Source organism: Eschrichtius robustus, chromosome 13 (assembly GCF_028021215.1).
Source record: "Eschrichtius robustus isolate mEscRob2 chromosome 13, mEscRob2.pri, whole genome shotgun sequence".
Classification (NCBI taxonomy): domain Eukaryota; kingdom Metazoa; phylum Chordata; class Mammalia; order Artiodactyla; family Eschrichtiidae; genus Eschrichtius; species Eschrichtius robustus.
The window spans coordinates 23,561,121-23,576,645 of record NC_090836.1 but is presented as its reverse complement, the minus strand read 5'-3'; the positions used below and the strand labels follow the sequence as shown (position 1 = coordinate 23,576,645).

General features: G+C 41.2%; 1 protein-coding gene across 8 annotated transcripts in view; it reads right to left on the bottom strand.

The window, feature by feature from the left end:
• Window positions 1–15,525, bottom strand: part of PPFIBP1 (PPFIA binding protein 1) — a 175,718-nt gene that overhangs the window by 111,927 nt on the left and 48,266 nt on the right. For all 8 annotated transcript variants that reach the window (XM_068561797.1, XM_068561794.1, XM_068561799.1 and 5 more), the window contains one exon: window positions 8,416–8,508. The gene's annotated coding sequence lies outside the window, so the exon portion shown is untranslated. The remainder of the gene's footprint in view (window positions 1–8,415; window positions 8,509–15,525) is intronic.

Genomic DNA, 15,525 nt, shown 5'->3' with positions numbered 1-15,525 from the left:
AAATTATCTAAATTGAAAAGATACATCAGATTCATATCGTGCCCTCAAGTGCCCAGGCACCATGGAGCAGATTTCTCCTGGCTCATTCTGTCATTCATTTATTTATTATTCATTCACTTGCTGAGGTCCCACTATGTGTTGGCCATTATTACCCTTCATACCAAGGACATGGGGATACACAAGATGTTGTTCCTATTCTACAGATGTTCAAAGTGAGGGCAGAAGTGTTAACTGTCATTTATTCAACAAAAGGAATTACTAATTGGCCTTCATCTTATATGAAGCTGTCTAAAAATGTGTTCTGGATATTGGTCACAATACTAACTTGTAACTCACTTTTACCTTAAATGATTGGCTTTCTACATGAACTGTATAGCTGGGCTGAGGAGGGTTCCTGCTACAATGTCTGGGATTACTTTGCTTATATTATACAGTAGATGTCTGTGAATCTGCCCACTCACTAAAATTTATTCGTAACCCCAAAATCAGTATCAGTGGCACTTTTGCAGTTGTTCATGGCCATGTACAGAGTGGCAAAAAATTTGAGTGCCCGTGTGCATGGTCCCAGCTGAGGTCAAACAAGGCAATGCTTTGCCTTCTCGTTTCAGCTTAGCTCTCCTACTATAAATAAGTGTCCTTTTCATGGTCTATCCTGTGCCATGTTTTTCATATTTTTGTGCTTCTGGTTGGTGATTTCAGTGTTTAAAATGGTCCCCAAGCATGAGGCTGAAGTGCTGTTTAGTGTTTCTAAATTCAAGAAGGCTGTGAGGTGCCTTGTGGAGAAAATGCATGTGTTAGGTAAGCTTAGTTCAAGCATGAGTTATAGTGTTGTTCATCGGGAATTCAATGTTAATGTATCAGCACCATTAAATAAGGTCCCTTTAAATGGAAGCAAGGTTATGTATTGGTCAGTTGTGAAGACACTGTGACAGAAGCTCACAGGAACCTAAGCCTGTGAATCCCCTAGGAGCAATGGTTCAGTAGGCACTAATTCAGCATTTTGGTGACTTTACAGAATGTCACTACTACAACAAACAAGAATCAGCTGCATTCTGTCAGGTCAAGAGTGCAGAGAACACACTGATTTTTTCTCAGCTCTACCTCCTGAGGATTCAGGAAGGCCACAGAGGGAGGAAACAGAAATCACTTTCTGCTAAGTGAAATAAGTCAGACAGAGAAAGACAAATACCGCATGATCTCACTTACATGTCCAACCTAAAAAACAAACAAACAAAACAAAATGAAAACAGATTCATAGATACAGAGAACAAATAGGTGGTTGCCAGAAGGGAAGGTGATGTGGAGGTGGGCGAAATAGGTGAAGGGGATTAAGAGGTACAAACCTCCAGTTATATAACAAACAAGTCATGGGGAATATGGTCAATATTATACAGCATAATATATACAGCATAAGGAATATGGTCAATATTATTATAATAACTTTGTACAGGGATCGATGGTTATTAGGCTTATGATGGTGATCATTTCATAACATATGCAAATGTCAAACCATTTTGTAATATACCTGAAACTAACATAATATTGTACGTCAAATGTGTTTCAATTTTTTTAAAAGAAGACAAAAAAATAAAAAAACAAATTACTTTCTGGGTCCTGTAACACTTCAGTAGAATTAGTTGGTATTTCCTGTCCCTGTAAAGTCACTTAGATAGTCTCACAAAGAAGGTCAACGTAAATGGGTGTTTTGGTATCACCGTTTTCTCTTGGGTGAAAACTTTATGCTTAAAGTCTGATACTCCTTGAAGACCACTTATTTCCTGCTTGATACTTAGTTTTTTGACAACTCCAACAATCTGGGTAAAAGGCCTCTGAAAGGGGTGTTCTGTGCCAGACCTCAGACAAGATCAATTTAGACTCTGAAGAACCAAAAAGCCCACTTTTCTAACCAAATAATCCATTCTTTAATTTCTAAAAATTTATAAACAATAAGACTATTTAAGTCTCACCAAATTATCCAAAACTTTTGAGAATGCCCCAGAATCCCATGTTTCCCTTTGTAATCTCAAACAGGAAACAACTCCCGGACATCAGTGTACTAAGAAGCCAGCTTCCCTACTCCAGGAATTCCATGCCTTTGAACCAGAAGCATTAATGGAGAATTCCATCCTGTCTTCTTGACTCTTTCCCAAGGTTGAGATAGTGTTTATTTGTTAAACAAAACAGTCATCCAAACACAGATCTGTTGAAATGCTTCCAAGCAAGATGAGAGGCCAAGGCAAGGAGGAGGAACAGCTAATCAGAAACCAAGGGCAAGAAAAGCTGGGTCCAAAATAAATAGAGTACAAAATGCCCAGAATAGCCCAGAAAGACAGCTGATGACCTTTTCTTCTAAAATCTCTTAATATCACAGAATCAAATGGTCCAAATATTCAAAGCCAAGCATATAACTACTACCATGAAGGTAAAGGAATAAAGTAAAAACAAACATACAAACAAGAAAAGATGATGGTACAACAACAACTTGTGTTTTGAAATACAAACTAAAACACAGACGGCAAATACAATTTATTTTACCTCATTTAGGAGTTGGTCGTCGGCCAGGGTTACACCTCAGTTCAAGGTAATGGTCACAGGAAGCTGTCAAGGCTATTTCAAACTTTGAAAGCAACCGTAATATTTCTAAGGAGATAGCATATATTATTTTTTGCCTGAAGCCTAAATGAATCCTGCTACAATGCCTGTGAATTGCCACACCCCTAATTTAAGTCTCCTCTTGGTTGGAGCAGCTCTGGGCCGTGTTCTGACAAGGAGAGGCTAGCATTATGGTACGCAAGGAACATTGAACACACCCTGGGAATCCAACCTCATTTCTTTGATTATAAGGCACAAAGCCTTGAGCTACTGCTAAACAATGGATTTAAGAATGACTGAAAACCCTTCTCCCACTTCTTTACCCTCAAAGCGATGGAGACCCTGGCTAACTGAAATTCTGGTGCCAGAGCCCAGATTTCCCCAGAATACCACAATATTAAACCACAGATCCAGTAAGCGGGAGTCAGAATTCCCGCAACCCTCTTCCTCCTTAAAACACTGCTGAGACTACATACCTAAGTGCCGTTAGAGATGCTAAGCCCTCCTCATTAACTGTGGAAATGCATGGCAACTTGAGAGAAACACACACCACCTGTGCAGCTACAGAGCCAGCGTGTATGTATGCCCGCATGTACACATGCTCCCTACATATTTTGATTATTTAGACGTGTAAACATTTCCTGCTCTCTGTCAGCAGTTACACTCTTGCATATCTATACTAAGGAGAAAAAAAGTCAAAGGCACTGACTACCAGTTTCCCAAGAGGTAAGGAGAAAAGAAAACATCCGAGAATAAAAAGATGGCCATGACTTTGGTAAGTTAAGCAAAGAGCTTCAAGCAGCCCTCAAACTCCATCCACACGCTCACACACATGGAAGCGTCTGCTTGAAGGAAGAGTTCTAACAGCCCAACTAAATCTCCATTTGATTGTAAAGGTGATCTTAGACATTTGGTGAGAGAGAGAGAGACAACTAGAGGGAAGAAAAATAAAAAGGAAAAGGTTTCGTAAATTTCATGAAGAAAAGAAATTCACTTATGTATTTTCTCAGGTTATGATGAATCAATGAAGCACAAGACAAAACCACATATGTGACACATGATTCCAAACAAGATAGCCATCCCCAAGCAGTATTTTCAGAATGTTTAGTTCAAATTGCCTAGAATAAAGAATGTTTGGGCTTCCCTGGCGGCGCAGTGGTTGAGAATCCGCCTGCCAATGCAGGGGACACGGGTTCGAGCCCTGGTCTGGGAAGATCCCACATGCCGCGGAGCAACTAGGCCCGTGAGCCACAACTACTGAGCCTACGCGTCTGGAGCCTGTGCTCTACAACAAGAGAGGCCGCGATAGGGAGAGGCCCGCGCACCGCGATGAAGAGTGGCCCCCGCTTGCCGCAACTAGAGAAAGCCCTCGCACAGAAACGGAGACCCAACACCGCCAAAAAAATAAATATATATATATATATATATATATATAAAAAGAATGTTTGGTCCAAGACACATAGTCAGGAGATAGAAAACTTCAAACCCCATGTAATAATGAAAGTGATAGAGACTGCACGAAGGGTATGGACAAAGGGCGCAAAGGGACAGAGCTGGGGTGGATGTCGCTCTTTGGGGATGATGCTATCTCAGTGGCTACAAATCGCCTGCTTAGAAGCCACTGCACGACCAGGTGGAGTGATCACGTGGGCGGGGCCGAGTAACGTCCTGCACATTCCCATGGCCTTCCTTGGCCTGATGAAGAGGAGGCCGCACTGAGGTCCCACTTCATTCCTGTGCCTGGGTCCATTCCGCCTCAAGGTGGTATAACCAGACAGCTTTCACCACCGTCACCCATGATCTCAAGAACCACTACCACATGGGAGAGACCAGGGCGTTGCCTGCACTCTAGGCAAATGATATTTCTTCTACTTGTCAGCTGCCAGAACATCTAAATGTCTCAAAGTACAAACATTCCAAAGTTCTCAGTTTACTTTAAATCTTTCCTACATGTCCTCCTACACCAGCTTCATGCAGATACCCCTGGGTACAAGAGGACAGAGGTAAGAACTTAAAAGTAATTATTAAGTGATAACACTATTTAGTAATCTTATTATATTAAGTCAGTTGAATCCATTGAATCATTTCAATGCTAGTTTTTAGATATCATTTTTAATAAATAATTTCTTCAACATCTGGAACTACAGAACGTATCCAAATTTTGTGATACTCCCAACTGTGGGACTGTAACATGAGAACTGAGAATTTAAATAGAGACATGAGATAAGGCCAAAGGCAGCTTTCATAATCCAGCTATGCCATATATTTAAATTCAATGTCTTGAATATTTATTTACGTAGTTTAACAGAAATATAAACATCCTTTGATGAACAAAGCAAGTGTTTGAGAGCTGGTTAAAGTAAATGTCAGTGTGAAAATGAATTTATATATACTTAGCTTACATGGCCTGCACAACAGTCTGGTCATTTGTTTTTTATTTGCTGTGACGTTCACTATTTTGTGAACTTAGGTCATATCTTAAAACTGCTCCTTCCCCTACTATCATAAATGCCAAAATCTGCTGTCACGGAACTTCTGACCTGGGGCAAACCCATGAAAGAATATAGCATTCAGAAAAATACAGCTACACCCCAAACTTGATATTATTACATTTAGAGAATTCACAGAATCTTCCTCTGCCTCAAAGTCTCAGTCTAACTTTCTGATTGTACAGATGAGAAAACTGAGACCCAGGATTAATAATACACCTGAAGTCCCACAGCTAATTTGTAGAGAAGTCAGAACTAGAATTTCAGAGTCTTGCGTCAAATGTTGTCTTTGACTCAACTCACTCTAAAAGTTTCCTTTTTAGAACACTAGATTATTCATTTGTTAGATCATAATCACACTGAGGGCAAAATCAAGCTTTATCTACACCATTTGCCCCAATATCTAGTCCAGAATTCACCAACAAGTGGAAAGATGTCCCCAACCACAGCCAGTTGGAATGGACACACTATACCAGCTGTGGTCTGTACTGAATCACCCACAAGAGACTCTCACCAAAGCTCCTTGGTATATAAGGACACCTGTTTGCAAAATGCCTCACAAGAATTGACAGTGTAATATATAAAATTATGAATTTCCTTTGTGTAAAATAACCCAGCTTTCCTGTGGATCTCAGCTCCCTTGGTCTCTTCCTGAACTAACGGAGTAAAACAGTTCCAACCACCAAGAGTGTCTTCACTGACACACCCTGGAGAGGAACCTGCCAAGGACACACAGACAAATGTTTCCCTTCATCTTCCCTCTGAGTTTCAGTTTAAGGCGGGACAAGTCGGAAAATATTTTTGTTAGTGTTCACCATACTTAAAAAAAAAACCACTAAGTTAATCTCATATTTTAAAAAAATAATCTGAAAACTTCTACAAAGTATCAGATACAGAGTCAAATGGGTAATATCAGTAATAATAACAATCAGAAAAAATAAGAATATTGGTTATTATTTTTAGTACCAGTGCAATGCACCCAGCAGCACACTCCTGACACTATCGAAGTAAATTGTCACAGGAAACCTATAAGGTAGGTGTGTCCATATCCCCATTTTTACAGATAAGGAAGCTGGCACAGAGAGATCACAGGGAAAGAAAGTAGAGCTGTGATCTGAACACGAAACAGTCTCCCGGCAAAGCCCACATGCTCACATCCTGTATTTGTTTGAAAAATACATTTATTCTTAGTTTGGTAACTTTATTAAGTTCATTCTTGACTCAAGATTCATACTTTAGGGACTGTTTTTTCAAAGCTTCCTTAAAACAAAAGTTAGACTTAATAAAGTTGTTCAAAAAATGCTTTGAGAGCTCCAGCCTGCCTGCCCAGATCAATTTTTATTTCTCTGTTCATCTCCTAGACTCTTCAGGTCTCCGAAGCTGATTCTTCCTCTGGGTTGTCACTTGTCCAGGCTCTTGATCTGGCTGGTGACATATCCTAACCGTTTTGAGGGGAGCCCAGACACATCTGTCTTCCAGATCTATTTTCTCTCCTTGTCTGTAATCCCTTCCTGAACCCAACCGAAGCCCTCCTCAGTCAGGGGAGCAAAAGCTTACCACATCACACACAATATAAGAGGGCACTTCCAGCCAGCCACACCCCCAAGAGTAATCTATGTTCCCGACCAGCATGCTTAGAACATCACGCTGAAGCAGACATATCACCTGTCTACCTCAAATCAACTTGTCTGCTTGTAAAGATGTTTACTTCAACATTATTTCACAGCGCTGCTGAATCCAAATTACTGAGTTGTCCCTGACCAAAATATGATCATCACCAAAAGATATGCACAAAAATACTCACTGGAGCACTATTTATAATACATCCAAACTGGAAACTACCGAATGGCCAGCAACTATAAAATAAACATACAATTGAATACCATGATAGTAAGGAAAATGAAAAAAATAAACTATACACAGTATCCTAGAGGAATTTCACAAACATAATAAGCAAAATAAGCCAGACACAAAAGAATATAAACTATATGATTCTATTTATATCAACTTTAAAAACAGGCAAAACTGTATCAGTGGCATTAGAAATCAGGAAATTGGTTACTCTAGGGAGCATCAGGGGGAGGAGAGTTCTGGGGTGCTGGTAATTTTCTGCTATCTTGCGATGCTTACACAGATGTGTCCACTTTGTGACAATCATTCCATCAAGCCATCCACTTATGATTTGTGCACTTTGCTCTGTGTGTAAGGTACTTCAATAAAAAGCTGACTGAAAGACGCCCTGGAGAACATCTGGTCTGCTCTCCTTAGATGGCATAAGAGTAACTGTTTCCCGTAGAAGTTAAATATCTCAAAGGCACACAGGAAATCCGTGGAAAGGCTGTTCTAGACATTAGATCTCTTAAATCACTCTCCAGGTACCAAAGCTACCTTTCAAATTTGGGCGGATGTTTCTCTAACTTCCTTCCTTATTGTGACGACAGCAAAGGTTCAGAAGGATTAGGATCACATTCCTGTTAAGAACACAACCCAGAAGGTTCCGGGCTCTAGCAACAACTGTGCCAAGGATGAGCGTTTAAACACTACTTAGAATATGGCAAATCAGCAAAGTCAGACAGCATGGGGTTCACACCCTACGCTCTTCCCCTCTTCCAAGCTGTGTGATCGTCTGCATGCTCCTTACCTCCCTCTCAGCCTCAGTATCCCCATCTGGATCACCATCACTGAAATATTAACTCCTACTTTACAAGGCTGCCACGAGGATAACACAAGGTAGTAGTGTCAGAGTAGTGCAGTGCCTAGCACGTGGCAAGCACTCAGAAAAGGTATTCGTTGAATGAGTATTGATTGAATTGAATTAGTCAAGTGCTTGTCACTTAATAGAAGTTCAATAAATAGTTAAGTATCGTTATGATTCCTGAGCAAAAGAAACAGGGAGGAAAGGAGTAAGTGAGCTTATACGGAAACACCGCACTTCTCTAAGCCCGTGGGGTCATTAATGGGTCGACCAACAATTCTCACTGACTTACATGGGACACTAAAACGACCCGTGGGATAAAGAGCAATAAAGGATTTGAGAAAAGGGCAGTGCTTTTTATGTGTTACCAGGTCTGTGTTTTCCTTCTCCACGCCAAATAAAGATTTGCTCACTGACTGTCACAACATGTCTAAGTTCTACAACCACCTTTGTTAGTCATATCGCTTTTAGAATTTAAAAAATTTTAAAGGGGGTGGTAGGTCATAAATTCTCATAGACTTAACGAGTAGACTACATAGTCAACTAACTTTACTCCTGGGAAAAAATTTACACACTGCATGTACTGACAGGTTTTAAAGATGTCACAAATGAACAATAATGAGGAGGGAGTTTACTTACATTTAAAAAAACAAGTTTAACACTGTTTCTTCCTTCAGCTCTTCAAATCTTCCATGTACTGATTAGCAATCTGATCCATAAAGTTCTCTTATACTGAAAAGAAACAAATATAAAGAAGATAAATTAAAACTAACTTCAAACTATAACACACCATAATAATTTACCATATAATTTACCTAAATTATTATGTAAGCAAATGACATCAAACTAGATAACACGTGTGCAATTAAAAACAATACAATGTGTTAAGGACCAATAGATTTAACTGACTTCCTTCCATCCGTCCTTCTGCTGTTCCTTCCTCGCCCTTCCTTTCTCTTCCTTCCTCCCTTCCAGCGTTCTTTTTTCCTTACTTCCTCAGTTACTGGACAACCTCAAATATTCCTTGAAGCCTGACCTTCAGCAGAAACCCACCATAATTAATTTTTATAGCACAAAGTACCTGGCACATGTTAGGTACTTTATAAATGTTTGCTGAGTAAATGAATGAACCATAGTTTCCCAATACTTAGTTGTTAAGGTTTAAAAAAAATGAGGAAATTTACCATTTTCTTGTCCAACAGGAATACATAAACAATATATACAAACATATACACTGTTTTCTAGACTTGTCTGATTCCTGCTTCTTTTTTTTTTTTTTTGGCTGCGATGGGTCTTCGTTGCTGCACGCAGGCTTTCTCTAGTTGCGGTGAGCGGGGGCTACTCTTCGTTGTGGTGTGCAGGCTTCTCATTGCAGTGGCTTCTCTGGTTGCAGAGAACGGGCTTCAGTAGTTGTGGCACATGGGCTCAGTAGTTGTGGCTCGCAGGCTCTAAAGCACAGGCTCAGTAGTTGTGGCTTGCGTGCTCGAGAGCGCAGGCTCAGTAGTTGTGGCGCACGGGCTTAGTTGCTCCACAGCATGTGGGATCTTCCCAGACCAGGGATTGAACCTGTGTCCCCTGTGTTAGCAGGTGGATTCCTATCCACTGCACCGCCACGGAAGTCCCCCTCATATCTCTTTTATTTTATTTTATTTTTTGTTGTGTTTTTAAAATAAATTTATTTATTTGTTTTTATTTTTGGTTGTGTTGGGTCTTCCTTGCTGTGCACAGGCTTTCTCTAGTTGTGGCTAGCAGGGGCTACTCTTGATTGTGGTGCATGGGCTGCTCGTTGTCGTGGCTTCTCTTGTTGCAGAGCACGGGCTCTAGGCGTGTGGGATTCAGTAGTTGTGGCACACGGGCTCAGTAGTCGTGGCTCGCGGGCTCTAGAGCACAGGCTCAGTAGTTGTGGCGCACGGGCTTACTTGCTCCACGGCATGTGGGATCTTCCTGGGCCAGATATCAAACCCGTGTCCCCTGCATTGGCAGGCGGATTCTTAACCACTGTGCCATCAGGGAAGCCCCTGTATTTCTTTTAAATAATGTATACTTAGAAAAAATTCCCAGTAGTATATATTTGGGCATGAATATCCTCACCATTACAGTACTACCATATATTTTGGTCGTGAAGGAATGCTTAGGAATAGTAAAAGTTCCAATACCTCATAACTACCTCCATCCAAATGAGAAAGCTGAGTGTCTCCAAGTTAAATACTAGAGACATTACCTCACATGTGCTTTTCAAATGTATATATGATCAGGGCCAGTTCTAGACAAAATTATGAGGTAGGAGTGTAGCTGTTTCTTTCTCTCTGCCCTTTTGAGGAGCCAGTGACCTCACATGTTTAATTAAGCAGGGAAGCGACAGGATCAGCTCCAAAATTCCAACAGCTTAATGGATATGGTTCTTGAGAACATTTTCATTTAAAAAAAAAAAAAGAGAGCTTCAGAAGAGGCAGGTGCTTAACATTGAAATAAAATGTGTTACTAAAATAGAATTTGGGCACGAATGGTGGATAGAGGTTGTCTTGAAGGAATTTCTCAGCTCAAGTAAGATTCTGTCCATTCAGCCTCCCCTAAAGCTGACTTCATATATGACCCTATATACACACCAACCCGGGTAAATTTTAAGCAGTTAATAATGCATACATAAGCAAGCCTGATTTTAAGACTAGTGTGTGCTTCAACCGTAAACAGGTATATTAATCAGCAGTTTTCGAAGTGAGTGTCTAGGAACCCTGCCCCACAGGTGCTTCTGAGAACAGAGGCGGGGCTGAGTGGATGTGTGGTAGCAGGCAGAGCAATTTCACCTTTACCTGTTTTATACTTTGATCCAAGATTTAGTTGGAGAATTGGTTCCTTGAGCTGCTTATAAAAGGGTGCAAACTAAACAGTGATTACATTAAAAAAGCTAGGGCAGAAATCCCAGTGAGCTTATAACGTAGCTGATCTAGAAACATAATCACACCAAAATCCAACCACCATCTCTAACAGAGCCTTTATGGGAAAATGTGAGTTCCAGCCTGGGTCCCAGAGCACAGGTCAGCCTGTGTCTGAGCAGGCATGAGCCAGGCCTTCTCTTCCTTGCCAGCCAGTGCCCTGGAACAAAGGACAGAAGGAGGGCCCCTACACTGTGACAAGGACTGAACCCACAGTGAGGGCATGAGACTAGGGTGGGGAGGGTCTGTGAATACTGCAGAGGTGGGGAGACAGGGGGCTCCAGCGGGGAGCCAGACGCAGAGATTTCTGTGAGTCAGTCACTTCTCCAGGCCCTGCCCCATCCCCATCAGCGTCCTTGCTAGAAATAAGTACACGTGCAAAGTTTAGATGCTTTATATATGCCAGGGCCTTGAATAGGAATGAGGAAGGAGAAAAAACAGTTTAAGGAGAAGAAAAACATATACCTATGTTCTATAAGGCCCACTTCAAAGCAACATGTAAAATTAGAAAACAATTTTTTTTTAAGCGTATTATAAGAAAGTATTGCCTGGACTTGCTCCAGAGGAATTCAGGTTCACTAAGAGGCAACGGGTATATTCAATCCCTGCCTCAGCACAGAACTCCGATTATTTGGCCTAACCAGGACTGAATACATAAAAACACTTATAAACATGAACCACTAGATTTTTTGAGTTTCCATTGTGAGCCTTGTTTAAATAAGTCAAAGATATCCTTTGTGATACAGTTTTGATCGAATTCAAGAGACTTTAGTCATTTCCTTAGAAACGGACATAAGCTATAAATACGAACTAACCAACAGTCAGCCACTCACAAAAAGGCTCACTGACAAGTTTAATTTAAAAACAAGAACACATTATTAAACTGAAAAGTAAGCCATAAAAAAATCTGAACCCATGCAAACAACATTTCCAGCAGAAAAACCCTTAGTGTAATGACAAGGATAATTACAAACAACTTTTTATATGACTCACAAACCTTTCCTATACAGAGGTTACAAAAAACAAAAAAACAAAACCCAGCCTGTATTTGCATCCATTTAATAAAACAAACCCTTAACATCCTTCCCAAATCTCAGATTTCAAATACCAAGAAAATTCTCCAAACCACTAAATAAGTGACTTCTATATATCCCTTTGAGATGGAAAACACATTTATTACTACTATTTATTTTTTAAATCCCTTTGATTTTGTAAAGCATGACCATCATAACTGAGAGTAACATGTTAGACTAATAATCGTTGGGAAGTGAAGTTACTGTTTACTATAATAATGCCATATTTCATATTTTAAAACTAAATGGGGCTTCCCTGGTGGCGCAGTGGTTGAGAATCTGCCTGCCACTGCAGGGGACACGGGTTCGAGCCCTGGTCTGGGAAGATCCCACATGCCGCAGAGCAACTAGGCCCGTGAGCCACAACTACTGAGCCTGCGCGTCTGGAGCCTGTGCTCCGCAACGAGAGAGGCCGCGATAATGAGAGGCCCGCGCACCGCGATGAAGAGTGGCCCCCGCTTGCCACAACTAGAGGAAGCCCTCGCACAGAAAGGAAGACCCAACACAGCCAAAAAAAATAAATAAATAAATAAATAAATAAATAAATAATTAAAGGTGCTAATAATTAAAAAAAAAAAAAGATGAAACTTACAACCTTTAAAAAAAAAAAAAAAACTAAATGGAATCCAAAGTTTCTATTCAGGTTAGACTTAAGTGTCTAAAAGCAGGAGTCTGTATGCAGGGCAAATACGGTCTGCCACCTGTTTTTATAAAGTTTTATTGGAACACATCCAGGCCCATTTGTTTACATGTCATCTATGGCTGCTTTTGCAAGACACAGTGACAGAGTTGAGTAGTCGCAACAGAGACGGTAAGGTCTGCAGAGTATAAAACATTTGTTATCTGATCTGGCCCTTTAAGAAAAAGTTTGCTGACCTCTGGTCTAGGAAACAGCTATTTCAGTGGACTAAATCCTGAAATGAGAAACACTAATCCTGGTGTAGTCATCTCGCTGGGTAACTACCTAAGTCACTTCACCTCTGACTGCTTTTTCTCATTTACAACACAACAAGTCATACGTATTGGGAACTTGTGAACCAGACACTGTTCTAACGGCTTTACTTTTAGCAAATGAACAACAAATTCATTCATTTAATTCTGGCAAAAACAGAGGGAAGTGAATGATTATCCCCATGAAACAGATGAGGAAACTGGGGGAGAGGGGTTAAATTAACTTGCCCAAGGTCACATTTCTGTTACATGGAAAAACTGGGATCAGAACTCAGGCAACCTGGGTCCCGTGCTGGTGTTATTACTCTCTGTGCTGTATTGATAATAATTTTAATTTCATAAAAGTCACAGATAATAAAAGGAAATCTCAAAAGGTTTGTTAGAAATGTTAGGTAAGTACAGTAAAGTATACCTCTGCATGGTTTAGGATAAGATACCTAAAATAATAATATAACTGGAGTTCCATAGACTCTTAAGACCCTTCCGATTCTAAGATTAGAGCTAATCTTAGGGTATTGGGAATATAAAAGCCTACAATACTCTATTTTTTACCAGGAGTAATCAAAGACTCAAACAAACTGACCAATGTCTATCTTTCCCTTGGTAAACAAGGCCTCTCCAGAAAGGGCAGTTCAGGCCCTTCAGAAAGCCTTCAGGATAAAGACTTAACCAGCGGGACCCTAAGACTTCCAAATCTGTTCCCATTGCTTCTTATCCTCCACCATTTTTTTCAAAATAAATTTATTTATTTATTTTTCGCTGCGTTGGGTCTTCGTTGCTGCGCACGGGCTTTCTCTAGTTGTGGCGATCGGAGGCTAATCTTTGTTGCGGTGCGCGGGCTTCTCATTGCAGTGGCTTTTCTTGGTGGGCAGCACGGGCTCTAGGCGTGCAGGCTTCAGTAGTTGTGGCACGCAGGCTCAGTAGTTGTGGCTTGCGGGCTCTAGAGCGCAGGCTCAGTAGTTGTGGCACATGGGCTTAGCTGCTCCGCGGCATGTGGGATCTTCCCAGACCAGGGCTCGAACCCGTGTCCCCTGCATTGGCAGGTGGATTCTTAACCACTGTGCCACCAGGGAAGTCCCGCCACCATTTTTCCATTTCGGAAAAGGCTGAGGGAGCATCAACAGAAATTATGGAATGACTACTCTTCATATCTGCAGCAAGAGAGCTCTAGCCAGATTATCAGCTGAGTCATCCCCACCACATCCAGAAATTCTCCAGGATGCCTGGGGGAAACGTGTCACCTAAATGTGAGCCAGTGCTCTTTTGTACTGAAAGATAGGTTTATATGATCTAAATATACCACTAAATTACTCATCACCAACTTCATACTTAGATAGAGATGATCATAGCCATCTTCTTAGGCTAGTTTTTGATTGGTTCCCATATCTGCAAAGTCCAAATCCTTGAGTTTGACATTTAAGACCCTCCTCATTTTATCCCTTACTTACTTTTCCAATCTTACTCCTGTTTTTGTTCTTTCATGTAAACTGGATGGCCTGTTCTTTCTCCAACAAATCATGTCTACTCATGCTTCATCCCATCTACTCCTGCTTCTGAGGCCATACTCAATCCAGACTCCCCTTTTTTCACTTCTCCTGCCAACATCGCATCCAGTGTACAGGCCAAATCTCTGTGTTAAATATTGTGGAATATAATTTCTATTTCCTATGAGGGTTGGATCTTCACAATCCAGGAGGGGAAACAAGTACATAATGGACTAAACTAAAGATGTATATTAAAGGTTCAAAGTGCTACAGGACCCAGATCAGGGGATCTAAAAAGATGTTAAGAGGGCTTCCCTGGTGGCATAGTGGTTGAGAATCCGCCTGCCAATGCAGGGGACACGGGTTCAGGCCCCGGTCCAGGAAGATCCCACATGCCGCAGAGCAACTAAGCCCATGCGCCACAATTACTGAGCCTGCGCTCGAGAGCCCACGAGCCACAACTACTGAAGCCCGCGTGCCCAGAGCCCGTGCTCCGCAACAAGAGAAGCCACCGCAGTGAGAAGCCTGCGCGCTGCAACGAAGAGAAGCCCCCGCTCGCTGCAACCAGAGAAAGCCCATGTGCAGCAACAAAGACCCAACGCGGCCAAAAATAAATAAAATAAATTAACCCCCCCCCAAAAAAAATAAATAAAAGGAAAAATATTAAAAAAAAAAAAAAAGATGTTAGAGAGAGGCCATCACTGAGTCGGACCTTGAAGGAAGGGGGGAACCTTATAGAGTGGCTGAGTGCATAAAGTTGTAGGGGTAACCATATAGGATAAAGGTTTATATCGTAAACTTCAAAGCCAGATAGTCCTGGGTCCAGAATCCTGGCTCCCTTTGACCGGAAATAGGGTGTGTAGGAGTTACAATCAAATAAATCAGGTTGATGCCTAACCATGCCCCAAACCATATTTGTAGCCAGTTCTCAGGTCTTGTTCAAATAATAAAGCCTTTCATATTATGCCCCCATGTAGTCTTCCCATCTCTCACTGCCAACAGCGTTTCATGTTTCGACCCATTCATTCATTTGGGCATCTAATCACACATTGATTTCCACTGTTTAAATATTCCCAAAGTATGTTTTGCCTCCTCAATGAGATTTTGTTATCAAAGAATAGACTCTTTCAAATAGACCCTTGGCATTTTCAAAGTGTAGGTTCAAGGTCCCTGACAAGTAAGGCTAGTTTAGCCGAGAAGCAAATTTAAATTAAAAACTTGGGCTGTTTGGCTAGTGACATGGGGCCCAGCCAACCATAAACATCTGTATTCCAACACGGCTTTGTTTTCTGCCCATCCAGTAACTCA